The sequence below is a fragment of the Panthera uncia genome, chromosome A2 (genome assembly GCF_023721935.1).
Source record: "Panthera uncia isolate 11264 chromosome A2, Puncia_PCG_1.0, whole genome shotgun sequence".
Classification (NCBI taxonomy): Eukaryota; Metazoa; Chordata; class Mammalia; order Carnivora; family Felidae; genus Panthera; species Panthera uncia.
The window spans coordinates 157,534,533-157,550,610 of NC_064816.1; the positions used below are offsets into that span (position 1 = coordinate 157,534,533).

Sequence of the window (16,078 nt, forward strand, 5' to 3'; positions counted from 1 at the left end):
GTACTCCTCCCCTGTAGAGCGTGTGGCCAGAGCACACGGAGTGGAACCAGGGTAGGGAAGTTCATAAAGTAGGCCACAGAGACAAAGGTCGACGTTGCAGAAGGTCACGTGACGACTAAGAACCAGACGAAACGTGCGATGACCGTCAAAATGCGCAACCTAAATCTTGCCACCGTGAGTTTGCGGAGGCGAGAGTTGGCCACGAGGGTGAATGCTGAGGGGACGCGGGAGGAGGGGCAGGCCTGGGAAGGGGCCTCGCAAAGCGACAAAGTGAAAAGTCACACGGATAGGGACGAGCGGGAAGCAGATGCGGGGGGGGGGGGCGGCAAAGAATTGCGGGGAGACCGTCCACTTCAACAGGGTGTGTGCAATCCAGGGGCCTGCCTCGGGTGGGCGGCCATCACTCCCGTCTAGCTGACCGTGCCATAAATCATCGTTGGGGCTATGCGTGTCCCCCAAATAGCTGTGTGGAAGTCTGAACCCCCGGCACTTGTGAATGTGACCTTATTTGGAAAGAGGGTCTTTGCAGATGCCATCAGGTTACAATGAGGTCACGCTGGAATAGGCTGGGCTCTTAACCCGACGGGACCGGTGTCCTTGTAAGAGGAGAAGCCATAGAAATGGACACACACTCAGAGAAGCCAGGTGATGAGAGAGGCAGAGACCGAAATGATGCATCTCTAGGCCAAGGAACACCAAGCGCCCTCGGTGACCAGAAGCTAAAAGAGGCACCAGAGAACGCTACCCAGGGTCTCAGAGGGAGCACGGCCCTGCTGACACCTTGGCTTTAGTCCAAACGTTAAGCCACGCAAGACAAAGCAAGGATGTCGGGAGACGGAGCCCGAGGGTTACCTGCCGTGTCCCGCGTTCCAGACCCCTCTGCTCACACAGAGACACGTGTGCTCCCTTCTCTGCTTCCGTCCTCGCTCCCCGGAGGGGCCTCCCACTCCTCAGGAGTCAGTTCAACCGACCTCCTTTTCCTGACGCCACGGCCTGTGGCTTCTCGCTCCCCCGGACCCAGGAGCACGTCGTATCTGTGCAGCACGTGACCAGGGAACGAGAAGATATTTCACGCTAAAGCCAAGTGTGAAACCGTGTCAGTCTTCTGTCCCCAACAGAAGCCGCCCTTTGTCTGTGGGGCAGGGGCTCTGGGCCACACTGCTGGGTCCCCACAGCAGCCAGCGCCGGCCTGGTGAGGGGAAGGAAGGTTCCTGGAAGACGCTCGCCCCAGCAGGCAAGGCGGGACAAGAGAGCACGAAGGGCCTAAGGCTCCAGCTCAGCTCGCGTCTTCTCTGCCTCCCGGAGCCCAGAGAGTGTAGGGGGCACGTAGGTCCCTGGTGGGCATTTCGGAAGGAATCTGTCGAAGGAGGAGCGTCGTCTTCTAGGGAGCCGCTCTTCCCGCGATGCCATCCCGAGTGGGAAGGCCCGCTCCAGGCGGACCCCCGGGAGGCAGGTGACAGCAGGAGACAGAACACTCTAGCACCCACGGGTTTGTGGGTCTCGACGCTTAAGGCACAAAAAGGCCTCCAACAGGACAGCCCCCGACTCTTAAAAACAAAAGCTTTCCCCCAGAGGCCTTGAGAAGCCAGCCTTGCTGTGAGGCGGGGCTGGGGGTGGGGGAGGAAGGGGAGAGAGGACGAAGCACGGGGGATCTGGGGGGTCTCCAGCTGGTGGGGGGCAGGGGGAGACGGGAAGGGTCCGGCAGGCAGGGGGAGAGAGGGGCCGCCTGGCCCAGGTCTTCTCTAGCGTCACGGCGCCAACGCTCCCCGGCGATGCCCGCAGAGCGGCGAGGGACGAGGATGCCGGCCAGGGGGCTCCAGGGGGCGCGCCTGGGTCATCAGAGGGCTCGGCTGGGGAGCAGCGGAGGGGGCTGCTTTGTGGAGCCCCGCCTCCCCGGGCTGGTGGCGCGTCCTTCCCTGGCTCTTCCAGCGAGAGTCCTCAGCTGGCCCGCCAGCCCGGCCCGTCACAGCGTGGCCCAGAACAGGCCAGTTCCCACGGCACCGTCGAGCAGGGAATTCTGTGTTCTGCGCTCCCAATGCTCCCCCGGCCGCTGGACACAGAGGCACCCCCCCTCCCCCCCCCCCGCCCCGGTGCTTTCCGAGGCCGAGTGCTGGAGACCCAACAGGGGCGCGGAGAGGGACGGGGGGGGGGGCCGTTGGGACTCCAGGCCGGGGCCACCAACCACGTTCTAACAGCCTGTGAGAGGCCCTCCCCCTATAGGGGTCTTGGCTTTCCGCGTCAAGGAGGGACAGGCCCAGCGACGCCCAGCACCCCTCGGTGCCGAAGCACCCGTGTCTGTCCGAACACAGGGCACAATCCAGACCAGCCCCTCCATCTTGCCTGTGACTTTCCTCCCAGATCCGGCTCATACTGGCTCAAACCACACCTACAGAGGAGTGTTCAGAGGCACCGACAAATCGTGTACCTCTGTGGAGGTGCTTTGGCAAAACATCTAGCAAAGCTACACATGCACATGCTCCTTGGCCCAGCAGTCTGCTTCTGGGATTTCCTTCCACAGACGTAGGGGCAGAATTGCTAAACGGCGAGCGTGTGGGGTCATTCGTTACAGTGGTGCTTTTATTTTTTTATTATTTTTTTAAATGCTTATTTATTTTTGACAGAGAGAGACAGACAGAGCATGAGCAGGGGAGGGGCAGAGAGAGAGGGAGACACAGAATCCGAAACAGGTTCCAGGCTCTGAGCTGTCAGCACAGAGCCCGACGCGGGGCTTGAACTCACCGACCGTGAGATCGTGACCTGAGCCGAAGTCGGACGCTTAACCGACCGAGCCACCCAGGCGCGCCCCATACAGTGGTGCTTTGGAAAGCAGGGACTGGAGGGCCGCCTGGGTGGCTCAGTCCCTTGAGCATCAGACTCTCGATTGCGGCTCAGGTCACGATCCCAGGGTCTTGGGATCAAGCCCCGGGCCAGGATCCACACAGTGTAGACCCTGCTTAAGATTCCCTCTCTCTCCCTCTAAAAATAAATACGTAAACAAACAAACAAAATTACGCAAAAATTAAAAATTAAAATACAATACAATACAACAAAATAAAATAAAGTAAAAGCAGAGATTGGAGACACAGGTGCTCATGGGCGGGAAGCGGCTAACGCGATGACCGCATATCCACAGGGATGGCCATGGCTCCCCGACGGGGCACGACAAGCTTCCTCATCCTTACCTCGGAGACGCGGCGGCAAGTGAAAAGGCAAACCCCAGAGCCATCCGTAGAGAATGAAACCATTTCTAGTCCCAGAAAAGGGGATGGGAATGTATATACGTATCTGTCCGCGTGTGTGGAGTGTCTGGGGAAGGCTGTGAAAGCCCTGGAGGCGGGAACGGCTGGCAGAAAACACTGTCGTAGTGCACCCTTTGTCATTTTACAACTTTCGTATCACGTGGATGTGCCCTCTATTCAGAAAATTACTTTCTCCAGCCCCGATTCTGCATTTGAGCCAAGAGGCTGGCTAACACCGAATGTAAGCGTCTCCTGTCCCCTGCCCTGAACCCAGCCGCCCCCACCAGCCCTGAGGGGAGGTCTGTGTCCCCACCTACATGAAAGCACTCCGAGGGCGGGACTGGGTTCTCTCTCTCTCTCTCTCTCTCTCTCTCTCTCTCGGTCTGCGAGAAGCTCTCCCATTTACAACATTCTTCAGGGATCAAGCCCAGTCACCATGACGGAAGGGACAGTCATAGCTGGTAGAACTCCTTGCGAGCTCTTTGCATCTAGAATGTTCCTTCCTACGTGTGAATAATTAAAGAGAACAAGACCGAGCAGCTTGCCACCTAAGAGGGCTCTTGAGAGCACGAATGGCAGCTCCCGCTTCTCTTGTGGCTCGGCCTCTGTGGGCCGTCCCCACGTGAGTCCTGGAAGGGTCCTAAGCCCATGCTGACCGAGGGCAGGAAGGACGGCGAAGATACACAGCCCTAGACACAACCTTGCTGCACTGTCTGCAGAGTGAGGAGACGATGGGTGGGCTTCCCATCTGGTGGCGGGAGCGACTGGTTTCTGGGGGAACGGCGTGATTCTCCGTGCCCCCCCAAGACAGCCCCTCTCACCGAAATCTTTCCAAGTTCAAAGGATCCTTCCACCTGGCCACCTGGCCTCCTCTCAGAGTGGGTGGTCTTGCTGCCGAAGACAGAAGGATGCTCTGGACTCTGGGGGGAGGGGGGCGCGGGGAGAGAACGACCCTTCCGGAAAGTGGGGCTTCACAGGCCGGCAGGCAGGAGAGCTTAGAAAGCACTGGGTGTGGCAGAGAAGTGAGAGGCGGTGGGAGGGAAGGGGGTCCCGGAGAAGAGTGGGCTTGGGGCTCTGCGGGATCCCTCCCGCGGGGTGGCCTGGCGTAGGCAAGGGTGGGCCTCGTCCAAACGTGTTTCTCTTCTGCCCCAGCCGGCAAGAGCGGAGACGTACGAGGCGGGTAGAGAGAGGAGACTTCTAGTCGCTTCTCTGCTTTTCACCCGGGCAGGGAGGGGGCATCCTACGAAGGAAGGCGGGGCGGTTCTGTATAGACGAATCCAGCCGCACACGACAGAATCAGGACGGTCCTCACCGAAAGAATCCTAGTCAGGGGGAATCGGCAGTGAGGGAGTCCTAAACTTGTCCCTCTTTTGTCGACCGGTGTCACACTTTATCAACAAAGAGGAGAGTGGGGCCGTGCTGCCACAATCCCCCAGTATTCTGGAAATCGACCAACGTCTCTCCCAATCACAGGGCAAACTGCCAGAGCGCGATCGTTCAGGAAGGCCACGGTCTACCCAGCCGGCTGCCGGGAGCCAGGCCCGTGCAGGTGCGGAGGAGGGGGCAGGTTCCCGTGAAGCAGACGACTCCCACCTTTGAGACCCGCTTGGGGAAACTGGGGCGACACCACACCGAAGCCCAAACCAGGCACGCCCCGTGGTGAGCCCTGGAGTGAAAAGCGTGTGACGCTAACCCAGGAGGGGCTCGGAGAAAGGGCGGGAAAGCCCGGCGGAGACACCAGGAGGGAGCCGGGCCCGCGCCTCGGAAAATAAAACACATCTGCCCCCGATCAGGCGACTTTCCGAAGGGCCCAGACAAGACCGGGCTGTGGCCACGGTACCCAGGGCACAGATAGGTTTCCCCCGTTGTGCTCTTCTGAGAAGGCTTTCCTTCTTTCTTCTGCTGCTTAAGGACTTTGTTTAGAGCTGCTGTCGGCCTCCGAGAGCGAACAATGCCTTTGATTTTCCTGGGGCGGCAGCCAGGATAAGTGAATAGGGACACTGAGCCAACAGAAATGGCTCCTGGCAGCCACGCAAGACATCAGGCAAGTGGCTCCAGACACCAGGGAGCCATGGGCTGGTGACTTCACAGGGCCAGGCCGTACTGGCATGAGCTACGTCTAGAGAGGCGGCGGGGGAGACAGAACAGCGGTGCCCCTGGGAGCGAGACGGCAGGGGTCTGCGGAAGGACAGCAATGCGGGGAGGAAGGAGGAGGCCCTTGTGCCAATCAAGGCCCTTGAGCAAATCAAGCCCTCGTGTCGGGAAACATAAACCAGGTAGACCAGATGGCTGCGTGCTGGGCGCGTGCACATGTGCCCCCTTCCCCCTGCCCTTGGGCAGCGCACGGTCTGAATAACGAGAGAGAGGAGAAAATTCATCTTGTTCCTGATCTTAAACGTCCTCGCTGACCGCTGTCCCAGGAGAAGAGCAAATATTCAACATGCATCGGATGGGAGACTTGCTTATATGTAGTTTTTAAAAAAATTATCATTTTTTAACGTCTATTCATTTTTGAGAGAGAACGCGCGCGAGTGGGGAAAGGGCGGGGAGAGAGGGAGACACAGAATCCGAAACAGGCTCCAGGCTCCACGCTGTCAGTGCAGAGCCCGACGCGGGGCTCAAACTCATGAACCGCAAGATCGGGACCTGGGCCGAAGTCGCATGCTTAACCGACTGAGCCACCCAGGCGCCCCTCGAATCTGGGTTTTCTAAAGTTCCCCAGGTGGTTCAGTGGCCAGACAGGTTCTGAACCATTAATTGAATATAGACTCCTCATTCTGTAGGTAAGAAACTTCTAGAAGAAGTTCTTCCCATTCTTTGTGGCCATGTAGAACCAGGGCCTCAGCTCTCTCTCTCAGTCTCTCTCTCTCATAGCTCTCTTCTTCAAGAGGGGGAGTTCTCTTCTGAGTCCCAAGCCCCCTGCCTCGTCTCTGAGGGAAACCATTCTTCCCACCGTCCACGGCAGTCTCATGCAGATGACCCTGAATTATGCCTCATCTCTGGTCACCAGGTGTTCCTTCAGCCACTGGACAGTGCTCCCAGGGCCCTTCCCCTTTTCAGCTCTTGCTCCAAATGTTCCAGAATCACTCATTTCCTAAAAGACCCTTTCCTGAGATCCTCCCCACCTCACCCACCCCAGCCGGGTCCCCCTGTCTCTCTTAGGGGTAAAGTTCCCGGACTCTCGTCTCAGGACTGGCCTAGGATCTCCTTACAAACCAACGGGCTTTGGCCCTGGCCATCCTTGACTTTACTCTCAATTCACATGTCGACTGGAAGTCAGGTTTTAGGCTGCAAGTTTTGCTTATAGACTCCAAGAATCTGTTTTGCAATCTTTTATCATTGAAACTATTCAAAATATGTTGGAGGCTGTCTAGAGTCATTTGGGAATCAAAGTGTTATGGTAATCCAGTGGGTGAAAAATTCTTTCTCTAAAGAAAACACAAAATTCTTTTAGGACATTTTCTGAGGTTCTTATTCTCCTAGAAGGAATCCAGGAAAAACTAGTTTTACACGGCTGTGCACACCCAATAGGGGTCTGGGCCTAGGTATTAGGTAATGGAGTGGGCTCAAGCATGTTGATAGTTGCATAGGTAAACTGGAAAAGGACACAAAATGAAAACAGGGACTGCCTCTAGATCAGTCCCTACAGTGTGGTCCCTACAGCCTGTGGTGTTGCCCTGGCCTTTAGAAGAGCTGTGCCCTCAGGGGCGCCTGGGTGGCTCAGTCGGTCGAGCGTCCGACTTCGGCTCAGGTCATGATCTCGCGGTTCGTGAGTTCAAGTCCCACGTCGGGCTCTGTGCTGACAGCTCAGAGCCTGGAGCCTGCTTCGGATTCTTTGTCCCTTCTGTCTCTGTCCCTCCCCCACTCACACTCTGTCTCTCTCTCTCTCTCAAAAATAAACATTAAAAAAATTTTTTAAAAAAAGAAAAAGAGCTGTGCCCTCTTCACACTCATCTGCAGGTCTGAGGTCTGCTTCGTGAACCCAAAATATAACCCTTGCTACTTTAGCAAAGCATAGGTGCCTTTTGATGTTGAAGCTAAAAGTCAATCCTTGGGGAAAGGAAGAGAGAAAAAAAAATTCCTCAGTCGCTTTGCAAGAGGGAGAGATTCTAGAACAATCCACTTCCCATCTAAAACAGATTCTGAAAAGCAAGTCGCTAAGGATTTGCCAACGAAGGGGCAATAGCTACACGGGTCCCTTCTGCCAACGATCTTTGTGGAATGGTGAAAGCAACAGGTGTTCGATACTGTGTAGACTGATTGGGCTGCATGTGACAGAATCAGGATAGTCCCCACCAAAAGAATCCCAGCCAGGGGGAATCGGCGGTGAGGGACCTCAGTAGACAAACATCCCATGGCCTCATCGTACAGTGGAGGAAACGCAGGCCCTGAGAGGTGAAGTGTCAGGCCCGAGGGCAGCAGCTAGGTCGGAAGCCGGACCACGCAGAGCCATCACTTGGGTCTCTAGACCCCCAGCCCGGGGCTGTGAGAGCTTTCGGACACCGGCTTCGCACCCACGGAGTCCCAGGGAGGAGACCCTCTGTGTCGGCGAGAGGAAAGAGCAGGTGTTCACCCAGGAGGACAGCAGGCGCGCGGGGTCAGAGGTGGGAGGGTGAGACCCAAGAGTACCCCTGGGACCCACAATGCTGCACGCGGGCTCTCACTGGCCGGCCCCAGGCTCTTCCTTCCGTGTCCACCAGCCGCCCCCATCCCTCTGGCAGGCTGCACAGAAGGAGTGCATAGCGACAAGCCGTGGCCAGGACATATTGGATGTGGGGCAGGAGGAGCTGAGGTTCCTTCCTGGGTCGGTACCGTGACCGTCACTTCCCGAGAGCACACAGGAGAAGAACACTAATTCAGTAAGAGAGCCACGGAGTCGCCAGGTGCCCAGTGGGCAGGGGGAAGGCTGTCTGGCATTGGCCAGAGGTGGGGCTGGAATATTTCTGGGCAGGAGCCCCCCCCCCCCCCTGCCCTGCTCGGATGCGCTCTTAGGTCAGGACTAGATTTCCGCGCAAGTTCAGATGAGTCTTTCTAACCTCCATTTCTCCGAGATGCCTGTTTACTGCAGTGTGGTTCCCGCCAATTGTTCCGGCAAAGCCAGCCTGTCCCGGGTGCGCGGTGTCACCATGATGTAAAACAGCAGATCCGGCAGAACTCTGCTGATTTGGGAGCACAGGGAGGGTCGAGGCCCCCAGGCCCCGAAAGCAACCAGTAGCTATGTCCGCTGAGGGACCCTCACGGGGAGAAGAGGGAGCCAGAAGATTGGGTGGAAAATCAGCGTGGATAACCAAATCAGGGGAAGCCAGTGACCACGCCTAACCAGGACCCCGGCACGTGGAAGCTTCCAGAGCGGGCTCTGAGAATCAGAATCTTTACCTTGGAGTTTTTCCTACACTTTCCATGATTTGGGCCTCTTAAAAAAAAAAAACGTTTCTTATTTTGAGAGAGAGGGCAAGCGGGGGAGGGGCAGAGAGAGAGAGGGAGACAGAATCCCACGCAAGCTGTCAGCGCAGAGCCCAACGTGGGGCTCGAGCTCGTGGGGCATAACCGCAAGGGCATAACCTGAGCTGAAATCAAGAGTGGGATGCTGAGCTGACCCAGCCCCCCGGGTGCCCCACAGTTTGGGCCTTTTGAATCGAAGCGGTACCCCTGATGAGAGCTCCTCCCTCCCACAGACCATGGACTCAGGCTGCTGGTGACGTGTGCCCCTGCCAGCTATGCTCAAAGCCCCACCTCGGAGTTTCCCCGGGCTGTTTAACCTTACCCTCGAGGGCGCTCCCAGATCCCCCCCCACCGCCTCCACGCTCTGGACCCAATAGCAGCGACAAGGGGATGTGGGTATCTAGAAAGTGCTCTGAGCCACTGTCCCCTCCCTGAGGGACGTCTCGGGTGGTTTCCAGATGTCTAAGACACTCTGTTCTACCAGGCGTGATGGCATTCGGGCCTCGGGAGCACGCTTTCCAGACCTCGGCTTTGGAGGCCACGTTCAGCAAAGCGGGACGGGGAGGCAGAGGCTGGGGGCCGGGAGACGGTCTGTCGGTGAGCGACTCCGGCCCGGCTATCGCCTGCCCGCTGGGTCTCCGGGCAGGCCAGGTGGTGGCCAGCAGCCAGCTGTGGGCATTCCCTCCCTGGGGTGCTGGCTGCAGCCGGCTGCCACGGGACTCCGACCGGGGCTCTCCTGTGGGTCTGTTGACTCAACATATCACCTGACACCACACGCCGGGCCCTCTGGGTGTGAGGTGCCAGTGAGACCGGACGGGCGTGCGCGAGGCCAGGGAGGCCTCAGGCCGGGAAGGCATCCAGGCTGCCTCTGGGGCCGGTGCTGGTTTCTATGGTGCCGCTCTGGACTCTCCTCATTCAGCTCATGAAGAAAGGGACCGTGGGCCACACTGGGTATCCGCTCCCAGGGAAGAATGGGTAGATTCCCCGTGAAGGGGGAAGAGGGGAGGAAGGAAAGCCGCAGAGAGAAGGGAGTCAAGCATCTCACGCTGAAAACACGTTTCGGCGTCTCCTTCTTCTTTAAAAGTTTTATTTATTTTTCAGAGAGAGAGAGAGAGACAGAGCGTGAGCAGGGGAGGGGCAGAGAGAGGGGGAAACACAGAATCCAAAGCAGGCTCCAGGCTCCGAGCTGTCAGCACAGAGTTCGACGCGGGGCTCGAACTCACCAAGTGCAAGATCATGACCTGAGCCAAAGTGGGACGCTTAACCGACTGAGCCACCCAGGCGCCCCTCGGCTGTGTCCTTTTAGAGGCAATCCAGAACCTCAGGCCTGGGATTTGCCTCTGCCTTCAACAATCCAACAACAATACGGCAGCAGTTCTGGGAGTTTAGGGCCATGAGCAAAGCTGACGGCATCATCCCTCGGTTTTTCTTTGTGTTTAGTAGAGAGGTAACAAGGCGACCGGAGGGAATGAGGAAAAGCACTCTTTCTGGGGATCCCAGAATCCCTCACCTTCCAGTGTCTGACTTACATCGACCACAAGTGCCCAAGCCTGTTTTATGGGTAGGAGAAGCCAGCCTCCTATGTATAGGACTTTGGGGTTTGGAAGGTCCCTTGACCCCTTCCAAATACCTGACCTACTCAACCAGTCTCTCTGGTGACCCAGCCTCCCCCTGTTTATGCACCTTGCACATTCCACCATCACAAATTATAGTACGCTGTCATTACTCCTTTACATATCCTGTCTCCTCCACTAAGCATGATCGGTAGTGAATTTTATTTACCATCGTTTCCCCAGCTCGGTACACAATCCCTACTCCGTACGTACTCATAGGGCTACGTGGCACACCTTAGTTCCACAAAACGCCCGATGAGCACAGTTCATAAAAGAACACATGGATGAGTTGGATTTCATTAAAATCTAAAACGTAAGCTCTTCGGGGCGCCTGGGTGGCTCAGTCTGCTAAGCGTCGGACTTTGGCTCAGGTCACGATCTTGCGGTCTGTGGGTTCGAGCCCCGCGTCGGGCTCTGTGCTGACAGCCTGGAGCCTGGATCCTGCTTCAGCTTCTGTGTCTCCCTCTCTCTCTCCCCCTCCCCCCACTTGTGTTCTGTCTCTCTCTCTCTCTCAAAAAATAAACATTAAAAAATAAATAAATAAAACATAAGCCCTTCAAAAGATACTGTTAGGAAAATGAGACAAGGTAAGCGACAGGGAGAAAGTATTTGCAAATCATACGTGCTAAAGAATTTGTATCCAGAATATATAAAGAACTCTCGAAACCCAATAACAAGAGAACAAATGGTTCTATAAAAAAAAGTGAACAGAAGGCTAAGGTTAAGACAGATACTTCCCCAAAGAAGGCATACAGATGACAAATAAGCGTGCTGAAAGACACTTGGCATCATTAACCGTCAGTCATTAGGGATAAGCACATTATAGCAACGAGATGTCGCTGAGCACCACGAGATGACCTACTATTCTTTCTAAAACCGACAATACAAAGTGTTGGCAAGGATGTGGAGCCATGGGAACTCCCATGCATTGCTGGTGGGAATGCAAAATAGTGCAGTCGGTTTGGAAAACAGTTGGACAGTTGCTCACGAAGTCACATGTACATATACCATAGAGCCCCACAAAGCCACTCTAGAAGAAGTAAAAACTCGTGTTCATATGAAACTGGGATGCAAATGCTTATAGTGGTTTTGCTCATAGTTGCCTCAAGCCGGAAACAATCCCCAAAGTCCTTCAACTGGTGAATTAATAAACGAGCTGGTGCATCCAAACGGTGGAACATTCCTCAGTAATAAAAAGGAAAGGACCATTGAGATATAAAGCATCAGGGACGCATCTCTGACGCATTTTGCTAAGTGAAAGAAGGCTATACGCTAAATTTCACCATCTAAATAGAAATTATAGGGGAAAAAGCAAAATTATAGGGGACAGGAAAATTATAGGTTGCTGGGGGTTGGGGATGTGGGAAGAAGTTGACCATAGAGGGGCACGAGGGAATTTTGGGGGGTGACAGAACTGTTCTATATCTCAGTGGTGGTGTTGAGTATTCAATTACATATATTTGTCAAGACTCACAGAACTGCGCGCTTAAGAGGGGTGAATTTTACTGTACGTAAACTACGTGTCAGTAAACTTGACTGTTAAAAAAAAAGATCTCTCACGTGATTTTGAGGGGGGCTGTCTATGCAGCCTGGACTAATGTCACTTCCCCTGGGCCTTGAGGGAAAGATGGGTAGGACAGGGCTGTGCTGTGATGCAGACAGGGTAGGGGTGCGATGCAGACACGGGTGGGGCTGGAATGCAGACCTGGGTAGGGGTGTGACGTAGATATGGGTAGGGGTGTGACAGACATGGGTAGGGCTGGGATGCACACACAGGTAGGGCCAGGAGGCCGACTCCTAAACATTACCGTAGAAGTGGGGCCTTGGCAGTGTGATGTAAGACTGTTCCATTAAAAACAGCAGCTACAATCCCCCCTCCCTCTGGCCGGAAGATTATTTTGGGAGACAGGACGGAGTGACCACTGCTGTGCAGGGGAAAGGAGTGAGGTCTAGGCTCTGGGAGCCCCCGAGCTGGCCAGCCTGTGCCCTCCTGGCCCCTTGGGAAGGGGAGCAGGTGAGGAGAGTTCAAAGGTCACTGTGGAGGAAGGGAGGAGAGTTCCCAGAGAGTGTGAGGGGAGAAGGGGGCCGAGGGAGGCCTGGCGGTCAGGCTCACCAAGCCTCACGTTCGCGGCCTCTGGACAGGCACAGCTGAGTGATGCCCAGAGCCGCAGCCATGGCCTTGGACACGTCGGTGAGTGGTCATCGTCTCCACGGGGCTCCTGGCATCGGCCTGAGCCCACAGACTGTGGAAGGTTCTGTACAACTGTGTCACCACCGGGGCTTTCTCCATTCTAGAACATTATGGTAAAATAAGGACTTTGCTGTTTTTTAAAGACCTCCATGCTAAACACACGAATAGTTATGAATATCCGAGAAACAGGTTAGTAAAACTGGGCGAAAAGCTACCTTATTCATCAGAACCATTTTTAAAAATTTATTTGTATTGTAAAATGCAAAGAACATCAAATTCGCCATCTTAACTATTTTTAAGTGATCATGTGGCATTAAATACGTTCACACCGTTGTGCAACCATCAGCACCACCCGTCTCCAGAACTTTCCGTCGTCCCAAACTGAAGCTCCATCCCTACTAAACACTAACCCCCATCCCCCCCACCCCCAGCCCCCCACCCTGCCACTTTCTGTGTCTATGACTCTGACCCCTCCCGGGACCTCACGCACATGGGGTCGCCTGGTGTTTCTCCTTTTGTGACTGGCTTACGTCACTCAGCATGATGTCCTCAAGGTTTATCCATGTTGTAGCAGCTGTAGGGATTTATTCCTTTTTTTTTTTTTTAATGTTTATTTATTTTTGAGAGAGAGAGAGAGAGCGCGCGCGCGCGCAAGCATGACACCCCCCCGCTTGGTCCGAAGATTCTGTGTGTGCGATGCCGGGCCGCGGTCACAGGACCCTGCGTGGGTCACCAGGCCTGCAGCGGGAAGGAGTCCAGGGAGATGTCAGACATTCCTTGCCTTCCCGCGGCCAAGTTTCCGATGCGCTATCTGAGAAGCCTTGCCAAGGGTAATGTGACATTTACATGACTCCCGGTGAGGCTGCCGGCAGTGACATAACTGGAGGGAGGGACGGTTGGGGGTGTGTCCCCCGGGCAGCAAGCCTGCAGCTGGGCACACAGTCCGCTGACTCGGTGTTGTGTAAATTAAAGCAGCGATCACCTGGTCGCCCGTGTCACGGCTGACCCTCCTCCCCTGTGACCACATCACGAAGCTAGTCACCTCCACGTGGGGTTCTCTTTGGCCTGCCTTTCCCCAAGAAAGCCATCTGAGGAGAGACCTCTCATCTTTCCCTGGGGGGGGGGGGTGACACAAATCCCATAGCAGGAGTTATTCTGAGGGGTCCCCGGAGAGGATAAACCCCCCGGCAGCGGGTGTCTGTGACAGGAGTCACCGAGCTCACCGGGGGCTCCCGAGGGCCAGCATGGAGGGGCCTGCAGATACCCTGGTGGGAAACGCAGCCCCTGCCCTCTCTCAGCCTATTCTGCGAGGAACTTCCGCGGCAGACCCCAGCCCCGCCGTTCACCAGCGCTGCTCACTTCGGACCTGAGCCTCAGCTTAGCCATTGGTGAAATGGGCAAATAAAAAACCGGCTCCTGAACAGGACCCTCCCCCGGGGAGCAGGGCACCTTACCTTCCGAGGTGCGCTGAAAGCTGCTTCTCCGCACGGTGGTCTGAGCAGAAGCTGCCAGGCCGGGTGCCAGCCTGACCCTCAGCCCACTGTGCAGGGCGCCCCTGGCCGGCAGACCCCCGGGGGCTCGAGTGCCAGGTGGACGGGCAGAAACCGCGGGCCCTGCCTCCTGCAGACTTAGCACCGCAAGAACAGCGTGGAGCTCATCCGTCAGAGGAGGCGGACCCCGCTCTGCGCGCACAGCACCCCAGCCCTCGCGGGGTCTGAGGCCGTGGGCCTGATGCCAGAACGAGGGCCCCGTGTGGCCTCTGCTAGGGTCTCCCGGTGGTCGGGCCTCACGTCGGGGTCTCCCGCCCCGCGCCTGCGGGGGCTGCGGGAGCCTCACAGACCTCCTCCTTCCCTCCCTTCCCCCTTCCTCTTGACCGTCTGTAGTGAGGCTCTGACAAGTCGCAGCCTCAGCTAACGGTGCCCTCAGAGACCCCTCCTGCCCACCCGGGGACTTCTCACCGCCACGTGCAGCCCGGGCAGCTCCTGACCCCGATGACAGGCTGCGGGGCTGGGCGCCGGCTCAGGACCGTATTGGGGATACGGTGGCCAAGGCTGGTCTGGCGACCCGGGCAAGCCAGAAGGTAGGGGGCTTCCCGGGGACAAAGCCGGGGCCTTTGCTGCGGTGGTCACCTGCTCTGCAGGCCTGGGCCTCTGGCCACTCAGGACAAGGGCCTCTTTTCCTCGCCTAAATATCGTACGGCCAAGAGAAGAGCATCAGCCTCCGTTATGAAAGGTGACAGACGCTCCCCTCAACCTCCCATCCGTCGCGGACCCTCGAAAAGGCAGGGTCTTAGGTTTTAAACCCCCCAGGGAGAAAAGTAGGTTGGAGACCCAGGTGAGGGCAGAGCTGGGGCAGACCCCCCCCCCCCCCAAGTCAGAATAAGCACAGCTGCAGGGACGGGGGGAGAGAGCAAGCCCGTTGCCGGCCCCCGGGCTCGCCAGTGCCCCAGCTGAGGCCACCCCTTCCCTGACCTCCACCCACCTCCGCTGCACCCCAGCTTGTCTCCTGTTGACAGCCACGAAGGCTGACCTGAGTTGTAGTGAGAAATTCTCGGGGAGGCGAACGAACAGTTACACTGAGGGCGAGCCTGCCGTCGGGGTTTCCGGGCAGGGGGTCCTGCCTGGCGAGGACCGAAAATCCCCGGCGAAGGTCGCCCTCCTCCCCTGAGTAAGGCTGCTGCTGGCTGAGTCCCCACACATCTGGAGGAGACACGTTCTCGGAAGAGGCTGGAGAATGATTCGAATCACTTACGTCGGGGGAGAGAGGTAGGGAAGCAAGAGGGTGGCAGAGGGGAAGCGGGCTGGTCCCGGGCAGCCACAAATCCATGCTCACGAACAGTCAGTAGGTCTCTGCAGGAGACCTCCACGCCTGCTGGTCTTTCGCTGCCCCTAAGATTAACGAAATAGTCCCCGGGAGATCCTGCACTGTAGCTCTGTGCAGTTAGTAGGACACAGGCCACCGAGCAAGTCATCGTGAGACGTTTTCTGCCCCCACAAGGGGAGGCGAGGTGAGTTTCAGCAGCCCTCTCTCTGGCACCAAAGTATTTTCAGTCGAGCGAGGAGGTTAGAAGTGTATTATACGGCTGCCTTCTGTTCTAGGTGCTGGGAACGGTGAGCCAGAGAACAGGCCCGGCCCCTGTGGACCTTAGTGCTTTGGACCCCGGTTCCAGTACAGTCTGGGGGAGTAGCCCAGTCTGGGGGCTACAGTCTGGGGACCAGCCGCCCGGCATCATCGGGAGCCTGTCAGACACACAGACGCCAAGGCTTCCCCCACGCCCCGGCCCCCAGGATCCAAATCTGCCTTTACCGAGATCCTCTGGTGACTCGTACAACTCGACCCTGGGCCAGCGGTTCAGACTAGAGCAAGGATCCTTGTCGCGAGCAGGGCTGGTGGAACCACAGTGTGGCCTCGACCCCTGAGCCTGGGATTCGGTGGTTGGGGCGGAGGCCCCGGGACTGTGCCTTTCTAACAAGTTCCCTGGTGGTAAGCTGGCTGGGCACCCACACCCTGAGAGCCAAGGGCTCTAAGGGCTCCCTCGGGCTCCGGGGAAGCTGGGGACTACCCTGCCCGCATACCCCCATCCCCACGAGGGG

General features: G+C 56.9%; 1 protein-coding gene across 1 annotated transcript in view; it reads right to left on the reverse strand.

Annotated features, from left to right (window-relative positions):
- The window catches only part of PRKAG2 (protein kinase AMP-activated non-catalytic subunit gamma 2), a 262,345-nt gene that overhangs the window by 102,193 nt on the left and 144,074 nt on the right, over window positions 1-16,078 (reverse strand). The window lies entirely within an intron of this gene.